The sequence below is a fragment of the Solanum dulcamara genome, chromosome 2 (assembly GCF_947179165.1).
Source record: "Solanum dulcamara chromosome 2, daSolDulc1.2, whole genome shotgun sequence".
Lineage (NCBI taxonomy): Eukaryota > Viridiplantae > Streptophyta > Magnoliopsida > Solanales > Solanaceae > Solanum > Solanum dulcamara.
In genome coordinates, this window is record NC_077238.1 from 60124554 (window position 1) to 60144756 (window position 20203).

At 34.5% G+C, this 20203-nt stretch overlaps 1 long non-coding RNA gene across 1 annotated transcript in view; it reads left to right on the top strand.

Annotated features, from left to right (window-relative positions):
• Positions 1-20203, top strand: part of LOC129876274 (uncharacterized) — a 100433-nt gene that overhangs the window by 34159 nt on the left and 46071 nt on the right. The window contains exon 2 of the long non-coding RNA XR_008763350.1: positions 19394-19458. This is a non-coding gene — a long non-coding RNA (uncharacterized LOC129876274). The remainder of the gene's footprint in view (positions 1-19393; positions 19459-20203) is intronic.

The window sequence follows — 20203 nt, forward strand, 5'->3', positions numbered from 1 at the left end:
GATCTAATGAAAAGAAGTGGTCTAGGAAGGCACCTTTGAATTCTTCACATCCTATTATACCCATTTCTTCATCTCTCTCAACAACCCATTGTTCGTACCACACTGAGGCACACCTTTGAGTTAATAGGAAACTAGCTCGGACTTCTCATTCGGTGGCACAGTCATGATAGCCCCAATCTGATAAACCTCATCAATGAACTCCACAGAGTCCTCATCTAGTTTAGAACCATCGAACTCGAGCAGATTCATCCTTTGAAAATCCCAAATCCTAGAGGCCAAATTTTTCATTTGGGGAGGAAGAACACCTTAATTCCCTTGGTTGGATACAACTTGAGCCAATAATGTAATGATATTGCAAAACTCGACATGGGTTACCCCATCCTCATAATTTGGGGCATTAGAAACTAGAAGAGCTAGGTCCTCATCGTCAACCCTTGCTCTTGGAGGTGCGCTTCCATGAGTCATTAACTAGAAAACACGAAATGAGTTATTAGTTAGAGAAAAACTTAGGACACTCTAAGGAACGACATGAATTTGAAAGAAGTGAAAACTTTCCTAAATGTCCCATAGTCTCCTATTCATAGTTATGGCGGGCTTCACAACCCTGAATAAGATCCTATTTGATGCGTTAATTGGACTCCAAGGACCATTCAAAACCTCAGGCTTTGATACCAAGTTTGTCATGACCCAAGCCTAGGGACTAGACGTGACATGGCGAATGAGGAACTCAAAAGTAGATCAAAAACACCTATTAGCATTCTTTAAGCCTTTCATAGGTAATAAAAATAAATAAACAAGCGGAAATTATAACAATAAATCTTCAACTTACATATGTCCAACAATACCTCTAACTTTTTAATTTAACGGGGCTAAGACAAGTTCCTATCTCACCCTCAATCATAATAGAAAGAAATACCATAGTAAGTGTCTAAAGATATCAACATATCATAAGCTAGAAATATAAAGGAGTATTGTTCCCGAAACATGGGAACTCATCAAAAGTAGATTTCAAACGAAATCTCAACTAGCCATGTGAAGGAGAATGAGGAGGAGCACCGGTTCCTACTGGTGATATGGTATAGGCAAAATAGTATGTTTTAGTACTTTGAATGTACTAAGTATATAGGTATGCATTACAAAGTAAAATATTTAGGACATTTATAAAGTAAGGTACATAAATGAGTGCATGCATGAGTAATCAAGTAGATATCATTTAAATCATACATATGTGGATATATACATGCATTAGTAATCATGTAAATAACATTTAAAACGTTCATTTGTGGGAAGTTGACTAACACTAACATTAAGACCATGTGAGCTATTACATAAAATCCAACATAACCCCCTACGTTGGCCGGGGAGTCTACTTGCCTAGGATAGAACTCCGTCAACTTTACATTCATTCTTTAACTTTAACTTTTAAGGACTTTCATGGATCCATTACCATAAGCTTACAAGGGCTCCTATGTTGGCACATAGTTAATGAGACAAGGGATTTCTACTAGGATTCCCTTACCGAATGCCATCTCAATGATCCATTCGGTGTTAAGTCAAACTCACATAATAGTTTAATACTTCAAAATAGTCATAGCATATAGCTTGAGAATTCAAAACATCAATTCGGTGGAATAGCTCATTAAACCTTTAGTGATTCAAATATGTAATAATTGTCCTTATAGTATAAAGAATCCATTATTCAGAGAATTTCATCATTCTTTTATTTTATAAGACTCTCTTTTGATCATAGACATTGCTTTCCCAAACATTTATTTAGAGCGAAAGTTTTCAAGTCAAATTTCATTGAAAATATAATAAAACTAGGTGGGTTCAAATCACTTCAACTTTCAAACATATATGTAAATGAATATGCATAAATACTTTGAAATCCATAAATTAAAAATCATGCTTTAAACAACCCACCTAGAATTTCAAGAGCCTTTAAAGAGTTAAATAGAGAACATACTTGAAAAAACATCAATTCATACATATGAAATTATTTTGCATCAAAATAGACCAATAATCATTAGTTTAACCATGAGTCATGCTATTAAGTACAAATAAGAGTTACCCATAAGAAAATATTACTTGAAATCAAGAGATTTAGTTAAAAGAGTTTTGGATTACATGAGTGGAAGAATCCATGGATAAACACCCACATACCTTAGAGTTAAGCTTGAACATAATTAGGTAAATAAATATAATTTATCATATAATCAAAATAGTTTGGGCATGAGATTGGAAGAAATATTCTCATTGAAGTCTTAGCTACTTGAATCACTTGAATAGTATTTATACACTACTAAGAACTAAATCTATATTTTGAGAATGAGTAAAGAAGTGTATAGAGAGAAGAGTTGCTTTAGAAAGCCTAATAAATAAAATAATGAAATAAGGTAGGTATTTATAGGTGTGAAAGAAGGATTTAACAATAATTAAAATAATTAAAATAATTATAAAAGAAAATTTAAAAATTTAATGGATGATTGTGATGTCATGGGTTATGTCAAATAAAAGACTATTGATGTCATGGGTGATGTCAAATGGATCTAGATCTTCTATGGTTGGCGAGATGAATCTTCTTTTTACGGAATACCCTTTGTCGTAGCTATATTTGAACACAATAACTTCCTAATTAGGATTTGATGTCTTTATATGAATTGTAGATTTATAAGTCTTCTTTCAAGTAGGGCAACAATCAACTGATTTAGAGTATCCTATGGTAAGATATGATTTTTCTTCTACAAATACTCTATTTCGTCACAACACCGGGTATTGTAAAATTAATTTATTTGACCTACTTCGCTTCCGAATATTAAGCTATGGTCTGCACAAAATTTATAGGTAATAATGTTGGAGTTATTTAGAAATTTAAATCACCTAATATAGACCAATCTATAAAAAGTTATGCTCAAAATATAGAAGTAGTATCATTTTTATCCAGAATTAGAACACCATATACAATTTTTTTTAGGGGGTGTTACACTTGCAGAAGTAGCACCCAATGAATCAGTCTCAGCTTAGCTTTTATCTTTTCCATGAGGTGTCTCAATATAGCATTATCAGTGTGTACAATGACTTTGGTGCCAAGCAAGTAGGATCTGAATTTCTTAATAGAAAAATTATGGCAAGCAACTCTTATTCGGTCACTGTGTAGTTCCTTAGAGAATCATTAAGGGATTTGCTAGCATAGTAGATCAGATGCAAAATCTTCTCACACCTTTGCCATAAAACCACACCAAATTCTACCCCACTCGTATCACACATTACTTCGAATGATTATTCCTAATCAGGGCATAGTAGCCCAACACTATGCCCTCTTTCACCATAAAGTGATGCTTCTCTCAATTTAGCATAAAACTGCATTCTTTACACCTTTTGAGTATGTCACTAAGATGAGCCAAGAAATTATCCAACGAGTCACCAACCACCAAAAATTCATCCATGAAAACTTTGATTTTGTCTTCTACCATATCTGATAATATGGAAATCATGCAATGTTGAATGGTAGCCGGTGTATCACACCATCCAAATGGCATTCTTTGGAAGGAAAATGTCCCATACTGGCAAGTGAATGTCCTCATATCCATAATCACATGAATAGGCACTTTACCTTATTGGTTTACTATATTTACTTTTTCAGAATCAAAGTTTTTGTCTAATTTGAATTTAGTTCTTAACTGTGCTATCTCTTACAATACTTCTTTGTTTGCTAATGTTGAGTTCTGGTTAGTTCTAACCTTAAAAGAGTTTCTAAAAGTTTCAATATCCCTAGTGCTCTATGCTCTGTTAGTTTTCGCAAAAAAATCAAGTTTCTCATTATTCTTCTCTATTAGTAAGTGCATTAGCGCACTATAATTTCCTATGTGGAGGACTCAGATTAGGAAAAAAGGCTAGGTGACTTATCCTTACATCATAGTAGTTGCAGTTCTGCTCATTGTTTATTGCCATTTGATTTCTGCATTGTATTAATATTTATAGGTATAAGGCTATTGTACTTTGATTATCTTATTTATTTATAGTAGTTAATGCCTCTTTCTTACATACTATTCTACCATAACTTACTCACTTTTGCTATTCCTTGTTTTCATCTTGTTTTCGATATACTCGTTCCTATTTGACCTTTTATCTTGTTTTCCTCTCTTGAGACGAGGTTCTTTCAGAAATAACCGCCCTATCTTTTAAGGTGGGGGTTAGGTATGCGTACACTCTATCCTCCCTATACCCTACATGGTGGGATTATACTAGGTTTGTTATTGTTGTTATTATTGTAATCAAGTTTCTCAGCAGCTTTCTCAAAATTATTAGCCATGAATGCTCTTTTTGTGATGATGTTGTATGGAAGCTCAATCAACCAATTCATTGCGTCACCAGTAAGTGATAATGGGAACAATTGCAGTTCGATGGCATCTATGGTTAAGTCTGTGTTACTAATACTACTCTTGTAGATGTACACCCCATTATTAAGATGGGTGTATAGATCCTTAGATGGTAGGCCACCAAACAATTTTCTACTATGAAGCATTTAAATCAAGCCTCTCAAAATGTTGAATAACGCTCTAGGAGGCAATGGCGGTAATGCAATGGCACCAGTAGTTTCGATGGTGTCATGGTTGACCCCATAGTTATTCTATTTCCAGAATCTAGGTTGTTGTCTGGTTGGAGGACTTTCTCGCATCATCGACTTGTTGTGGAGAACATACTGCAGTGGATGATGTGGAGAATTTTGATGTACGTTCTCTCATTACATTCTATGGTATTATGCGACTTCTATATCAGTTTTGTGCCACAGTTGTTCACCATCCTTCTAGTGTTGTTTGAAATTCAGGATTGAATGGAATCAGGGTAATGCCTTGACTCTTCATGTTTTGTATGCACTAGAATCCAAATCTATTTCAACATAACAAAAAGAAAAGAAATAGTAAAATCAGGAAATAATGATTATAAATCAAATAATAAGAATTAATCTAATCTAAAAGCCTTATACCCCAAAAATAACATCAAAATTTGATACGCCTAAATTACACATCCTTAAAGAAGTATAAAGTGGCCTTTGATCAAATATAGAATCTAACGAAGGTTAGGATCGATCCCATAAGAAATATAGTTTAGACTTAAATTTATTATTTATTATTTGTGTTTGTAATAAGACTATTTCCTTAAAAGGGGGTGGGGGTTGTATCAAAATAATTAATTGATTTAATTGCAAGTATCAAGTAACAAAGTAATAGTTTGATATGATTTAATACAATAAAAGACGACATTAGGGTATATGTGTTCCCCACGAATCCTTAACTATGTAGAACTTTTTATTAGTAATCCTTTTCAATGTGTTACATGTAGAATCGGTAAGATAATTGCACCTAGGTCTTTGATATGGAAAATAAGTTATTATCATCACTCAACTTGATCCATCTACAGGGGTATGCTTTAATAACCTTTACCGGTGCTCCCAAATTAGCTATTCCTTTATCCGTTAAAGCTATTATACGAGGGTTGATAACCTTAAATCTCGTTGTTAACCCCTTTTTCCATTCGTTACCTCCTTAATCCATCAATTAAGGATAAGGAAAGTTCTAACACGAGCCCTCGTTAAAATGCAATAAAAACAAACGATAAAATAATACATTCATGCACATTATTCTAGAACTACTCTTTATTATGTCTACGCTGTTAGTTCTTCATTGTTCCTATAACCCTAGCTGTGGATTTAGCTACTCATAATTTGGTGTTCACAATTCATAATAATTTGTTTGAAATAATTCATGCACTTACAATAATGATTATGAGAATCTAAAATCTTCACTTGAATTGGAATATAAATGTCGATGATAAAAATCCAAGAATTTAAGAATTAAAGCTAAAAGTAGTTTATGCCTTAATCTCAAACCCAAAACCGTGATAATACAATAACAAACCCATAAAACGTATTTAGACAACTAATTCTAAGTAAACCAAATCTAGAAAAAATAGAAAAACTAGGTTAGTTAAGGTTCTACGACTCGTTTCTACGAATAGTAGAAGCTTGGACGAGTCATGACCAAGGTTGTAACAGAACTTCAAGCCATTTCATAATCTTCTTTCTACGGCTCGTAGACTTAGTCGTAGGCCAAGTACTTTGGACTTCAGTTACTGCTCACCTTTTACGGTTGGTCTTACAGTCATAGAATATTCTGCGACTCGTAGACTAATTTGTAACTTTGGACTACGATTGTCAAAAATGCTAGGTATCAATAAAAGCTCTTCTATGGATTATTAGGTTTGTAAACACTCAAAAAGCATTTACTAGACTGAGTAACCTCCACAAAAGAAACCAATACTATGTTATAGGATTAATGGAACCTTTTGAAGATAGTCAAGGTATAGAAGAATATAGAAGAAGGCTGAGGATGAAACATGTTGTTGCTAATAGCAATAGCAAAATTTGGTCTTTCATTGATGAAGAAATGGAATATGATACACTAAGAGATAAAGAATAAATGTTAACTTTGAAGTAGAGAAATCAAAGTGATGGAGTTGAAGATTTTCTATCGTTAATATATGTTGTACACGGAATGAAACATTGTAGCTTTGGGATTCAATGTCGGATGTGGCTAATACAATAAAATCTCCATGGATTGTAGGAAGATATTTTAATGTGATATGCAATGAGGAGGAAAAGCTTGGAGGGAGACCTGTTACTGAGGCTGAAACTTGAGACTTTAGTCTTTGTATTAATATTTGTAATCTGGAGGATCTGGGTTTCAAAGGAAGTAAGTATACTTGGTGGAATGGAAGAACAGAAGATGATTGCATATTCAAAAAGTTAGACAGAGTATTGGGTAATGAGAAACTACAAGAACTTTTTGCCGATATAGAAGTGGAGCATCTAGTCATAAGTGGATCAGATCATACCCCTCTAGAGATTGTATTTAAAAGCAGCAGAGAGAATGTAATGAAGTCCTTTAAATTTCTTAATTTATGGTTAAAGGAGGAATCTTTTCTAGGGGTAGTCAAAGAACACTAGAAAGTAGATTTTACTAGGACCCATATAATTTGTTTCATCATAAACTCAAAAAGGTAAAGAAAACTCTAACTCAATGGAGCAGGGAGACCTTTGGGGACATTTTCAAGGAGATAGCTACGTTGGAGGATATCATTAGATTTCAGAAGACCCATTTTGAAAATAACCCCATTGGTAACAACAAGAAAATTTTGTATGAATCTCAAGCATAGTTAAAAAAGTACTTACAAAGGGAGGAGGATTTTTGGAAACAAAAATCAGGTATGAATTGGTTTAAAGATGGATATAGAAATACAAAATTCTTCCACTCTATTGTTAAAGGGAGAAGAAGCAGATTAAGTGTAAAGATAATTCTAAACTAAGAAGGGCAATTATTGGAAGAGTAGGAAGATATTGCAAATGTAGTAGTGGAATTCTATAAGAAATAATTCATAAGATAGGGAACGAGTGGATATTTTGAGGTATAAAATAAGCTTCCATAGGTGATTAACAATGATATGAATGAGGAACAACAAGAACTACCAAACATGGAAGAAGTAACAAGAGTAGAGATGGGTTTAAATGGAAACTGTGCAGGAGGACCAGATGGAATGACATGAGCTTTCTTCCAAAAAATATGGGAGATAGTTTGAGAGGATGTATTCAACATGGTGAAAGCTTTTATAGGAGGGGCTGATTTGCCAAGATACATAACTCACACTAATCTAGTACTACTCCCTAAAAGATTGATGGTAAATACTTTCTCAGATTTGCATCCCATATCATTAAGCAATTTTGTGAACAAGATCTTTTCAAGAGTTATTCATGAAACAATCAATAAATTGCTTCCTCGTATTATATATCTGGATCAAGCCGGTATTGTACAAGGTAGAAGTATAGCAAAAAATATTCTAATGGTGCAAGAGGTAATAACAGAAATAAGGAAAATAGTTGCGGAGGTGGCTACAGGTATATTAAGGAAATATTTTCCTTTTACATATCTGGGATGCCCCATCTTCTATAAGAGAAAACAAAAAGCTTACTATCAGCACATTATTCAGAGGATTGGCTCAAATATGCCATGATTGAAAGGAATTTTTTTATCATATGGAGGGAGAGCAATCTTAATCAAGCATGTCCTGCAGAGCACTTCTATTCTTTATTTGTCAGTGATGAAACTGCCCCCCCCCCCCCCCGACCCCAAAAAAAATGTACTCAATCAAATACAGAAAATGATGGCCCAATTCTTATGGAGTAGCTGCATTGGAGGAAAGGAAGGCATTGGAGTAAATGGAGCAATTTATGTCTACCAGAAAATGAAAGGGGTTTGGGTTTTAGACTATTGCATGATATTTCAATGGCCCTATTCTGTTAAATGTGGTGGAACTTTCTAACAAAGCAGTCAATATGGGGTGAATACATAAGAAATAAGTATTGCAAGAATATACATCCTAATGTTACCATGTAAAAGCCAAGTTATGAGTAGCTAAAGGAATCCCTTTCAAAATGGTTGTTTTGAGTTGGAGATTATGGAAATATAAGATCTAAGTGGATGACAGACTGAGACGATGGGGTAGGGAGGGACCATCTAGATGCTAGTGTTGTGATCAACTTTATCAGGAGACTATGTCCCATGTCTTCCTAAAATCAAATTTTGCTAACATGACTTGGTCCTACTTTTTTTCTTTTGCAGGATTACACATGGAGGGACTTCCTATGATGGAAGCCATAATGTTATTGTGGAATGCAAATACCAAACCAAGCATGAAACCCTACTATAAAGCAATTCTAAGCTTTATATTATGGGAATTATGGAAAAGAAGGAACAAAAGGAAACATGATGGAAAAACTACTTCTTTGAGCAGAATAATTCATAATATTACAAAGAGCATGTACATGCTAATTAAAATAAGAAGGCCTACAATGAATGTTGCAGGGAGCTGTCCAGAAATGCTATAGGAATTGGATAAAGGGAACACAAGATTTAAAGTCACTAGGGTAAAATGGGATTTTCCTCCTGAAGGATGGGTGAAATATAATACTGATAGAGCATCTAAAGGTAACCCAGGAGTGAGTTCCTATGCCTTTTTCCTAAGAAACAGTAATGGAGATATCATACATGCAAAGGGAGCCACTATGGAGAATACTACTAACATAGTAGCAGAAGCTAAATCTATACTAGAAGCTTGTAAACATTGCAAACAAACAACACATTAACAAGTAATTATCCAATCAGAATCTATGTTACTTTGTAAAGTGTTGGAAAGGCAGTGAAAAATCCCATGGATCATTCACGATATAGTCGAGGAAATCAATGAGTGTTTACAAGTTAAGCAATATAGTTTTCATCACATAATGAGGGAGGGGAACCAACTTTCGGATTACATAGCAAATTTGTGAATAGAAAAAGGTGTTTGCAAATTCACAGATTTTGAAAGCTTGGATACACAAGAAAGGACATTAGTGAACATGATAACCTTAACATCTCATATATAAGAGTAGTAGTGATAAACAAATAATAGGAAGGAAGAGTCTACAACATATAGTTTTTCACATATATAACTTTTATGTGAGATTTATAAACAAAAAAATGTGAAATGCTAGATAGCCTAGGCTATTTTCAGTCATAAAAAAGAAGACATCAAAAAGGGAGGATCTGGGTCAGATGGATAATCTAGAACCTAGAAGATATGGACTTCACTACTTTTCTAGGTGGAAAGTAGATACCCCTGCACTGCTCTCAAATACCATCTGTAGAGAGGAGAAATAAGTATCATGAAAGAAATTAGGAAGGAGAAGATCAAAGAAAAGGAAAAATACCTAGCGAGTCAAATCTCCTCCATGACAATAGATCCGAACCCACCACTAAAGAAGCAACACCCACCATTCTAAAGAACTCATCTGGAAAATTGCAGTAGTCAACAGAGATGACAGGAAAAGGAACCAAGAAGGAAAATGAAGACAAGGAAGCTAACTTACTCTTGTTAGCTAAGGAAGAGAAGAGAGGTAGGAGGATCACAACTACATTAATTATCCACAACATCAGAAAACAGAAAGAGAGATTTTCCAAAAAGGAAGTATTTTTCAAGGGATAAGAAGGAAAGGCGGAAATAGTGGAAATAAGATTAGGAAACCCAACCTGATAGAAGTGTTTTATAGACAAATAAGTTCTTGGCTTTTGGGCTAAAGACCAGATTTTTTCCTAATTTTATTTTCTTTCTAGTGTAATGGATTTGGGTAATAGGCCCAAATGAGTTTTGTATTTTTAGATTCATTCTTCTGAATAAAATGGAAAAAATTACTTTAAAAAATTCTTGTAAAACTGCCACCTACGGCTCGTAGGTTGGCCTCGTAGAAGTCAAATTGCACCAGTCAGTCAGTCAGGTTCACCATGTTTTCTTCCATTAATGGAATAACCTATTTTCGTTCAAAACAAACACAAAAAACATCAAACCTACTAACAAATGCTTAAAAGAAATGCAGTTTTTAAAGTTTTAAGCATCACAAGTACCGTAAATCCATGGTACATCAAGCTCAAGCCATCTCCTTTGATAAAGAATTAACTCTCTCTAACTGAAAATATATTGTAGACTCTTACGATAGTGAATACATCAATATGCGCACCATAAAGGTAATGATGCCAAATTTTCATGGAAAATATCACTGAATCTAAATCCATAAGTGGGATAATTGTTCTCATGAACCTTAAGTTTGCTAGAAGTATAAGCGATAACACCATTTTGCATCAAAACACAACCAAGATGAACTCTAGAAGTATCGAAATAAACCATAAAATCATTTGTACTCTCTGACAAAGTGAAGACTGAAGCAAAAATCAATCAAGCCTTTAGATCCTGAAATATCTACTCACAACTCTTAGACCACTAAGATTTTGCCTTCTTCTACATTAATCTATTAAGTGGGGTAGAAATAGATGAGAACCCCACAACAAACCTTTTATAGTAATATGATAGACCTAGAAGCCTCTTTATGCCAATCGAACTAGTGGGCCTTGGAAAGTTATTCAATGCATCAATTTTCTGAACATAAACTTGATACCCTCACTAGAAACAATATGCTCAAGGAAAGCAACTGATCTCAACCAAACCTCACCTCTGAGAATTTAGCAAACAATTGTCTATCCTTGAGTGTCTGGAGAATAATTCTAAGGTTACCAGCATGTCCTCCCTCACTACGGGAGTAAATCAAGATATCATCTATAAACACAATAACAAACATGTCTAGATACTACTTGAATACCCTATTCATAAGCTCCATAAAAGTTGTAGGAGAATTGCTTAGTCCAAATGACATAACAAAAAACTCATAATGACCACACCAAGTTCAAAAAGCAGTCTTTAGAATGCCACACTCCCTAACCTTCAACTGATGGTACATGGATCTGAGATTATGCCTAGAAAAATAAGTTGCTCTCTAAAGCTGGTCAAACAAGTCATCTATTCTGGAAAGGGGATACTTACTCTTAATTATGAATTTATTCATAAGACAGTATTCAATATATATTCTAAGAGAACCGTCCTTCGTACGCACGAAAATATTTGTGTCACACTATAGGGAAACTCTAGGTTCGATCAATCCCTTATCTAGAAGTTTTTTAAACAATTCTTTCAACTCTTTTAACTCAGCTGGAGCCATTCTATATGGAGAAATAGATATAGGTTGCGTATCAGAAAGAACTTTTATCCCAAATTTTATCTCCCTATCATGAGGTTCTTTGGAAAGATCATCAAAAAAGACTTTTGGAAACTTACATACTACAGGGACTAAATGAAGAGATGGGGTCCTAAGATTGGAATCCTTAACCCTAACTAGATGGTCTTGGAGATCATCTTTCTGGTTTTAAGAAATGACATGTAATGAACCTTAAGTATAGTGGAACTACCCTTCCACTCTAAGACTCACTTATTCGGAAGCTAAAACTTTACAACTCCTATTCTAAAGTCAACTAGGGCATAGCAAGAGTGTAACATCGATGTTTAACATATCTGACTCTACTAGGTCATCTTTGATATTATTATGAAGGAAAAAGACAACACAACTTCAATATATCTATTTAGCCAAGACTGACTCTCTGACTGGAGTAGAGATGAACAAAAGATTCTTAGAGTACTTTGGGACCAAAGCCAAACTTATTGGCAATAGAAGGAGTCAAAAAGGATAAGATAGCTCCAAGATCTAACAAAGAATAAAAATCAAGGGAGAATACCTTTAACATAATGGTAACAACACAAGGGAGTTCTTCTAATCCTAAATAGAAGACAAGGCATAAAAGTAATCATAACTACTATTTTCACTAGAAGTGATTCCATTCTCAGTATTTCTGCCTGTAGGAGCTGATGACATAGTGGAATGACTTCTGTTACCTCCATTGAATTGTCTAGATGAGGGTCAATCCCTGAGTATATGACCTGCCTGGCCACATTTTTAGCTCCTACACCTACCATAAATACACTCACCAGGGTGGTTCTCACAAAACCTGCAGCAATCATGACAACATGGGTATCCCTTAGCAATACTGTACTGAGATTGAGAGACAACTTCCCTTCCCTTTTAATCATTTCTAGGTCTAGGTGTTGGTGCGCTAGCTGAAGATGGGGCTACTCTAAATGATCTCTTCTAAAAGGATGATTAATTCCCATTTCTAGTCCTCTACTTACCTAACTCATGGTTAGATGTTCTGGCAATTTTGTTATAAATATCTTCCCTATCCTTCGACTTATCCTCCTCAACCTGTTGAACATATATCATTAAAGGACATATTTCCATATCCCCAACCAACATAGCTGTCCTACCTTTGTTGTTTTGAAAAATAAAGAGTTCAGATACAAATAAACTCATTATTCTCCTCATATTAGCTATCATCTGCGGAGCATAGCGAGACAAGTGAGTTAATTTAAGGTTGTACTCTTGAATGCTCATAGAATGTTGCTTCAGGTTGAGGAGTTCTCTTATTCTTGCCTCCATTATCTCTCGAGGAAAGAAACCACAAAGGCATTTTAAAATACTGCCCAAACTAGAGGTGTTGTATTTCACTCCTAATCTTCTTCCACTGATCAAACTATATCCTTTCAACATCCTTAAGCTGGTAGATGTAATTTCAACCGTCTCTACATCATCTACATGCATCACTTGAAAGATCTTTTGAACCTCATCAATAAAGCTCTATGGGTCCTCATTAAGCTTCAACCCTTTGAACTCAAGTGGATTCATCCTAAGAAATTATGAATCCTAGAAGTGTTCTGATAGCCTTAACGACATGCAAGAGCTACGCTGCTAATTCTTCATTATTTCCACAATCCTAGTTGTGGATTTAGCTACTCATAACTTGTTGTTCATAATTTATAATAATTTGTTTGAAATAATTTATGCACTTATAATAATGATTATGAGAATCTGAAATCTTCAATTGAATTGGAATATAAATGTTGATGATAAAAATCCAAGAATTAAAGCCAAATGTAATTTATATCTTAATCTCAAACCCAAAAACGTGATAATACAACAAGAAACCCAAAAACGTATTTAGACAACTAATCCTAAATAACCCAAATAGAAAAAATAGGAAAACTAGGTTAGTTAAGTTCTATGACTCATTCCTACGAATAGTAGAAGTTTGAACGAGTCATAGACCAAGGTTGTAACACAACTTCAAGCCATTTCATAATCTTCTTTCTATGGCTCATACACTTAGTCCTAGGCCAAGTCCTTTGGACTTCAGTTACTGTTCCTCTTTTATAGTTGGTTTTACGACCATAGAATATTCTACGACTCATAGACTAATTCGTAACTTTGGACATGCCTTCAAGTGCTTATCAATTTATATACAACAACCACCTACAACTCGTAGAACTTTCTATGGATTGTAGGTTGGCCTCTTAGAAGTCAAATTGCACCAGTCAGTCAGTCAAGTTCACCATGTTTTCTTCTGTTTATGGAACAACCTATTTTCATTCAAAACAAACTCAAACAACATCAAACCTACTAAAAAATTCTTAAAAGACATGTAATTTTTAAAGTTTGAAGCATTATAAGTACCATAAATCCATGATACATCAAGCTCAACCCATCTTCTCTGACGAAGATTTAATTTTTTATAACTGAAAAACTATTACAAACTCTTACGACTGTGAATACATCAATATGCACACCATAAAGGTAATGATGCCAAATTTTCATAGAAAATATCACTGCATCTAAATCCATGAGTTGGATAGTTAGTCTAATGACCCTTAAGTTTTCTATAAGCATAAGCGATGACACAATTATTCATCAAAACAAAACCAAGATGAACTCTAAAAGCATTGCAATAAAACACAAAATCATCTGTACTCTCTGACAAAGTCAAAATAGAAGAAAAAATCAATCGATCCTTTAGATCCTGGAAGCTCTACTCACAACTCTTAGACCACTAAAATTTGCCTTCTTATGCATTAATCTAGTCAGCAGGGTAGAAATAGATAAGAACTCCTTAACAAACCCTTTATAGTAATAGGATAGACCCAAAAGCCTTCTTATGCTGTCGGAGTAGTGGGCCTTGGAAAGTTCTTCACTGAATCAAACTTCTGAGTGTAAAATTGAATACCCTCACTAGAAATAATATGCCCAAGGAATGCAACTGATCTCAACCAAAACTCACACTCTAAGAATTTAGCAAACAATTTTCAATCCTTGAGTGTCTGAAGAACAATTCTAAGGTTACTAGCATGTCCTCCCTCACTATGATAGTAAATCAATATATTATTTATAAAAACAATAACAAATATGTCGAGATACTACTTGAACACCCTATTGGTAAGCTCTATAAAGGTTGTAGGAGCATTGGTTAGTCCAAAAGACATAACAAGAAACTCATAGTGACCATACCAAGTTCGAAAAACTGTCTTTAGAATGTCATACTCCCTAACCTTCAACTGGTGGTACCTGGATCTGAGATCATGACTAGAAAAATAAGTTGCTCCCTAAAGTTGGTCAAACAAGTCATCAATTTTTGGAAGGGGATACATATTCTTAATTGTGACTTTATTTATATGACAGTAGTCAATATACATTCTAAGAGAACTATTCTTTGTACGCACAAAAAATAGTGTGGCACACCATGGGGAAATACTAGGTTTGATCAATCCCTTATCTAGAAGGTTTTTTAAACTATTCTTTCAACTCTTTAAACTCAGCTAGAGCCATTTAATATGGAGGAATGGATATGGGATGCATGTCAGGAAGAATATTTATCTAAAATTTTATCGCCCTATCAAGAGGTTCTCTAGGAAGATCATCGGAAAAGACTTCTAGAAACTCACACATATAGGGAGTGAATGAAGATATGGGTTCCCATGGATAGAATCCTTAACTTTCACTAGATGGTATAGATAACCCTTGGAGATCATTTTTCTAATTTTAAGCAATGTGATATAATGAACCTTACATATAATAGAACTACCCTTCCATTCTAAGACTCATTTGTTCGGATACTTAAAGTTTACAACTCTAGTTTTGTAGTCAACTAGGGCATAACAAGCATGTAACCAGTCCATCCCTATAATAACATCAAAGTTTAACATATCTAACTCTACTAGTCATTTTTGGTCTCATTATGAAGTACTAAGACGACATAACTTCGATAAATCTATTTACCCAAGACTGACTCTTTGACTAGAGTAGTGATGAAAAAAAAGTTCTAAGAGTAGTTTGGGACCAAAACAAACTTATTGGCAACATAAGGAGTCACAAAGGATAAGGTAGCTCCAAGATATAACAAATCATAAAAATTAAGGGAGAATAATTTTAACATAACGGTAACAACATTAGGGGAGTTCTTCAAATCCAAAATAGAAGAAAAGGCATAAAAGTAATTGTAACTACTATTTTCAATAAAAGTGATGTCATTCTCAGTATTTTGCCCTTTAGGAGCTGATGGCATACTGTACTAAGTTTTGTTACCTCCATTGCCCTATCTAGATGGGGTCAATCCCTGAGTATGCGACCTGCCTGGACACATGTACAAGTCCTATACCTACCATAAAGACAATGACTAGGGTGATTCTCACAAAAATTATAGCAAACATGATAAGGTAAGTATCCCTTATCAATACTGCACTGGGATTGAGACACAAATTCCCTTCCCCTTTATTCATTTTTAGGTCTGGGTGTTGGTGCGCTAGCTGAAGATGGGGCTAGTCTAGATGACCTCTTCTAAAAGGATGATTAATTTCCATTTCTCATCCTCTACTTACCTAACTCATGGTTAGATATTCTAGATTTTTTTTTACAAATATCTTCCCTATCCTTTGACTTATCCTCCTCAACCTATTAAAGATATATCATTAAAGGACCAATTTCTATATCCCCAATCAACATCACTGCCCTACCTTTGCTATTTTGAAAAATAAAGAGTCTAGATATAAATAAACTCATTATTCTCCTCATATTAGCTACCATCTGCGGAGCATAGCGAGACAAGTGACTTAATTTAAGGTTGTACTCTTGAATGCTCATAGAATGTTGCTTCAGGTTGAGGAGGTCTCTTGTTCTTTTATCCCTTATCTCTCGATAAAAGAAATCATAAATGTATTTTAAAAAACTGCCCAAACTGGAGGTGTTGTATTTCACTCCTAATCTTATTCCACTAATAAAACTATATCCTTTCAACATGCTTAAGCTGGTAGGAAGCAATTTCAATCCTCTCTGCATCATCTACATGCAACACTTAAAAGATCTTCTGAACCTCAGCAATAAAGTTTTATCGGTCCTCATTAAGCTTCGACCCTATAAACTCAAGTGGATTCATCCTAAGAAATTATAAATCCTAGAAGAGTTAGGAAAGGCCTGACGGCCTACAAGGACTACTCCGTGATGTCAATCTGAGTTGTCATAGCCTGAGCCAATATCTGGATGATGTTGAAAAACTCATCATTTGTAACATTGTCTTTAGGGGGTTGAAGAACAAGTACATTTGTTACTCTTTATTCAACTTGCCCATAGAGAACATATGGATTTTAATTTTGTCTAGCAGGATATCTTTAGTTTCAAAATCACATCGGCACCGACAACTATTTGTGGAGGTATGATATGAAATATATATGAGAACAAATTAGAATAGGTAAATTGAGTTCAACTCTATCGCATGACCAAGAGCATGAAAGAAGGGTAGTATTTTATAAATATCCTATAGCCTCCCCTTTATAAGTGTGACGCAATTCACACCCTTAAAAAAGACTCTATTAGATATGGCTTTTCAAACATCCTTGGACACTTGAACCTAATGCTATGATACTAAGTTTGTAGTAGTCCATGTCTACACCCCTGCCGAGACATGGTACTTGAATTCATGAGTGATCTTAAGCTAACCCTTGGCATATCATATTTAGGAATATCATAAGTAAAATTTATGTAGAAGCTGAAACACATTTTAGATAAGTCTTAACAATAAATTAAAGATCCATAATACAATATAGCTAATGTATGAAATGTGCCTCTAATATCTAGAATGAAAGAAATAAGTTTGCCTAGACATGGGCCCCAGCTACCTCAAATCAAATAATGAAACAAAAGAAAAAACTGACTAAAGTTTAACTAATAAGCCAATCCATAAATTTCCTAAAAAAAGAGGATTCACCAACAACTAATAGGGAATGTTGCAACCTTACTATCCATGAGTGTGTGGATGAGTTCAAAAATCTACATCATAAAAGGATGAAGATGTAAGACCCCATAAGTTAAAAAGTCAAAATAAAGGAAAAACTTTGGGAATTAGGCTGGATTCAGGTCCCGCCACTCAGTCTACCAGTCATAGGAGTGGCTCATAGGACTGAGGTTAAGGTTGGTAATTAAGCTAAATGTGAGAATAGGTCTACTAGTCAAAATTACGACTCATAGAAGTAAAGACGAGTCATAGTCACGACTCACAGGTAAACTTGAGAGACTCAGGGTTTGTAGAGTTTTCGACATGCAGGATGAGTCAATCTTACGAATCATGGAAAGTATTACGACTCATAGAAATAATTTGTAAAGAAAATTCAGAGGCTTGGTTAATCAGGGTTTTCTGAGAGCCTCCAACAATGAGCCATTTCTATGACTCGTAATGTCAGTCTGGCCAGTTTTTAAGAGAGGTATTTGGTTTTTTCCTACATTTTATCAGTAAAGTAAGGTAATTTTGGGGACTAAATCTAACCTATCTAAAGACCCTAAGCCTTCCCAATCCCCTCATTCCTCACATTAACTCCCCCTACACAAAACTTTTCCTCTCAAGGTTTCTTCCAAGGGTTTCATATTCCAAGATAGGGTTTCATACCAAGGTCTTCAAGACTCCATTTTCAAGCTTGCACTAGGTTTTATTCCCAAGGCATGTGAGTCTCATTCATGGGTTTTTCCACCTATTAAGCTCAAGTATTTTTCTAACTTAGCAACTCAATGTCAATTGTGAATTTCATGGGTTTTATATCAGCATTCCAAATGTATATATTATGGAGTATTTAAAGTATTTTTACCTATCATAACTTATATTGGCTCTTAGTTGCATGAAATTAATGATTTATCAAAGGTTCTTGTGTGAAGGCATGAAAGGGGTTTTAAAGTGAATGGGTGAGTTTCTTCAAGTATGTTTTAAATTAATGCATTCCATTACTCTTATGTATGCTATCATTGATTATAATGATTAGAATTTGAATTGGCTAAACCCACCATGTTTTCCCATGACTTTTAAAGAATGTTGAATTGATTGAAAAAGGGGGTTTTAACCCAATATTTACAAAGGCTTATTTACTATAAATATAAAGGTTCCTAGAGAATGATTGAATGATAATGAAAGGGGTTTCCAAAATAAATGGATTCTATGTGATAAGGACAATTCTTACATTTGAATCATCAAGTTTTAATGAGCTATTCTACCGATTAATTATTAATGTCTCAAAGTAAATATATGCTTATGTTATTATGATATATGTTATTCTGTGGGATTTGACTTAACATCGAATATGGCATTGAGGTAGGATTCGGTAAGGGAATCCTAGTAGAAACCTCTTGTCTCATTAACTATGCATCAACATAGGAGCCCTGGTAGGTTTAAGGCTAGTGGATCAACAAAAGAACTTAAAGTTAAAGGTAAAAAAATGAATGAAGTGATGGAGACCTACGCGGAAAGTAGACTCCCAATGCCAACATAGGGGTTATGTTGGATTTCATGTACTAGATAGCATAGTCTTAAATGTCAGTTATGGTCATCTTCCTAAAAATGAATATTTCAAATTCTATTTATTGATTGATCATTCATGCATTGCATTATGTTCCATACTATATAATGTTCTAATGTTCTTTCAATGTTAATGCATACCTACATACTTAGTATATTCAAAGTACTAACACATACTCTATTGCCTACATGATATCACGATGTAGGGATCAGTGTTTCTCCATATTCATCTCCACGTGGCTAGTTCAATTAGTTGAAGGCTACTATTTTGGTGAGTTCCTATATTTCGGGAACAATATTCCTTTCTTTTTATAGCTTATGTGATGTAAATACTTTTGGATACCATTCATGATACTTGTTAACATTTATTATGAGGGTGAGATGGGGATATATCTTAGCCCTTGATAAGTCTTTTTGTAGAGGTATGTTTGGATATAAATGTCTAATTTTCTAAGTTTGAATTTGACTCTTTTCTATGATGTTTCCCTTAGTCCCTATACCCCTCTTTACTTACTTTTATTGTTAAATGTCATTGTCTATGAAAAGCTAAATAAATACTAAGAGGCTTGGGTGAGGTACCTCCTGGTGTCTCATTTATCGTATCGCATCTAGGCCCTAGGCTTGGGTTGTGACAAACTTGGTATCAGAGTTTGAGATTTTAAATGATACTCTAAGTCCAACCTACCATGCCAAATAGGGGTTTTTTCATGATTGTAAAGCGTTCTACAGTTATGGATGGGGGACTATAAGACATTTAGGAAATTTTTCCCTTCTTTCAATACTCATGTCGTTCCCTAGAGTTGTCCTAAGATTTCCTCTAACTAACGAATCATTTTGTATTATCTGTATCATGATTCCAAGAAGGGTACCACCACCTAGAGCAAGGGTTGGAGATGAGGACCAAGATCTTCTATTTCCCAAAGCTCCATATCATGAAGAAAGAGTTACGCATGTGAAATTTCGAAATGTCATGAATTTGTTGGCCCAATCCATAGCCGATCAAACTAACCAAGGCA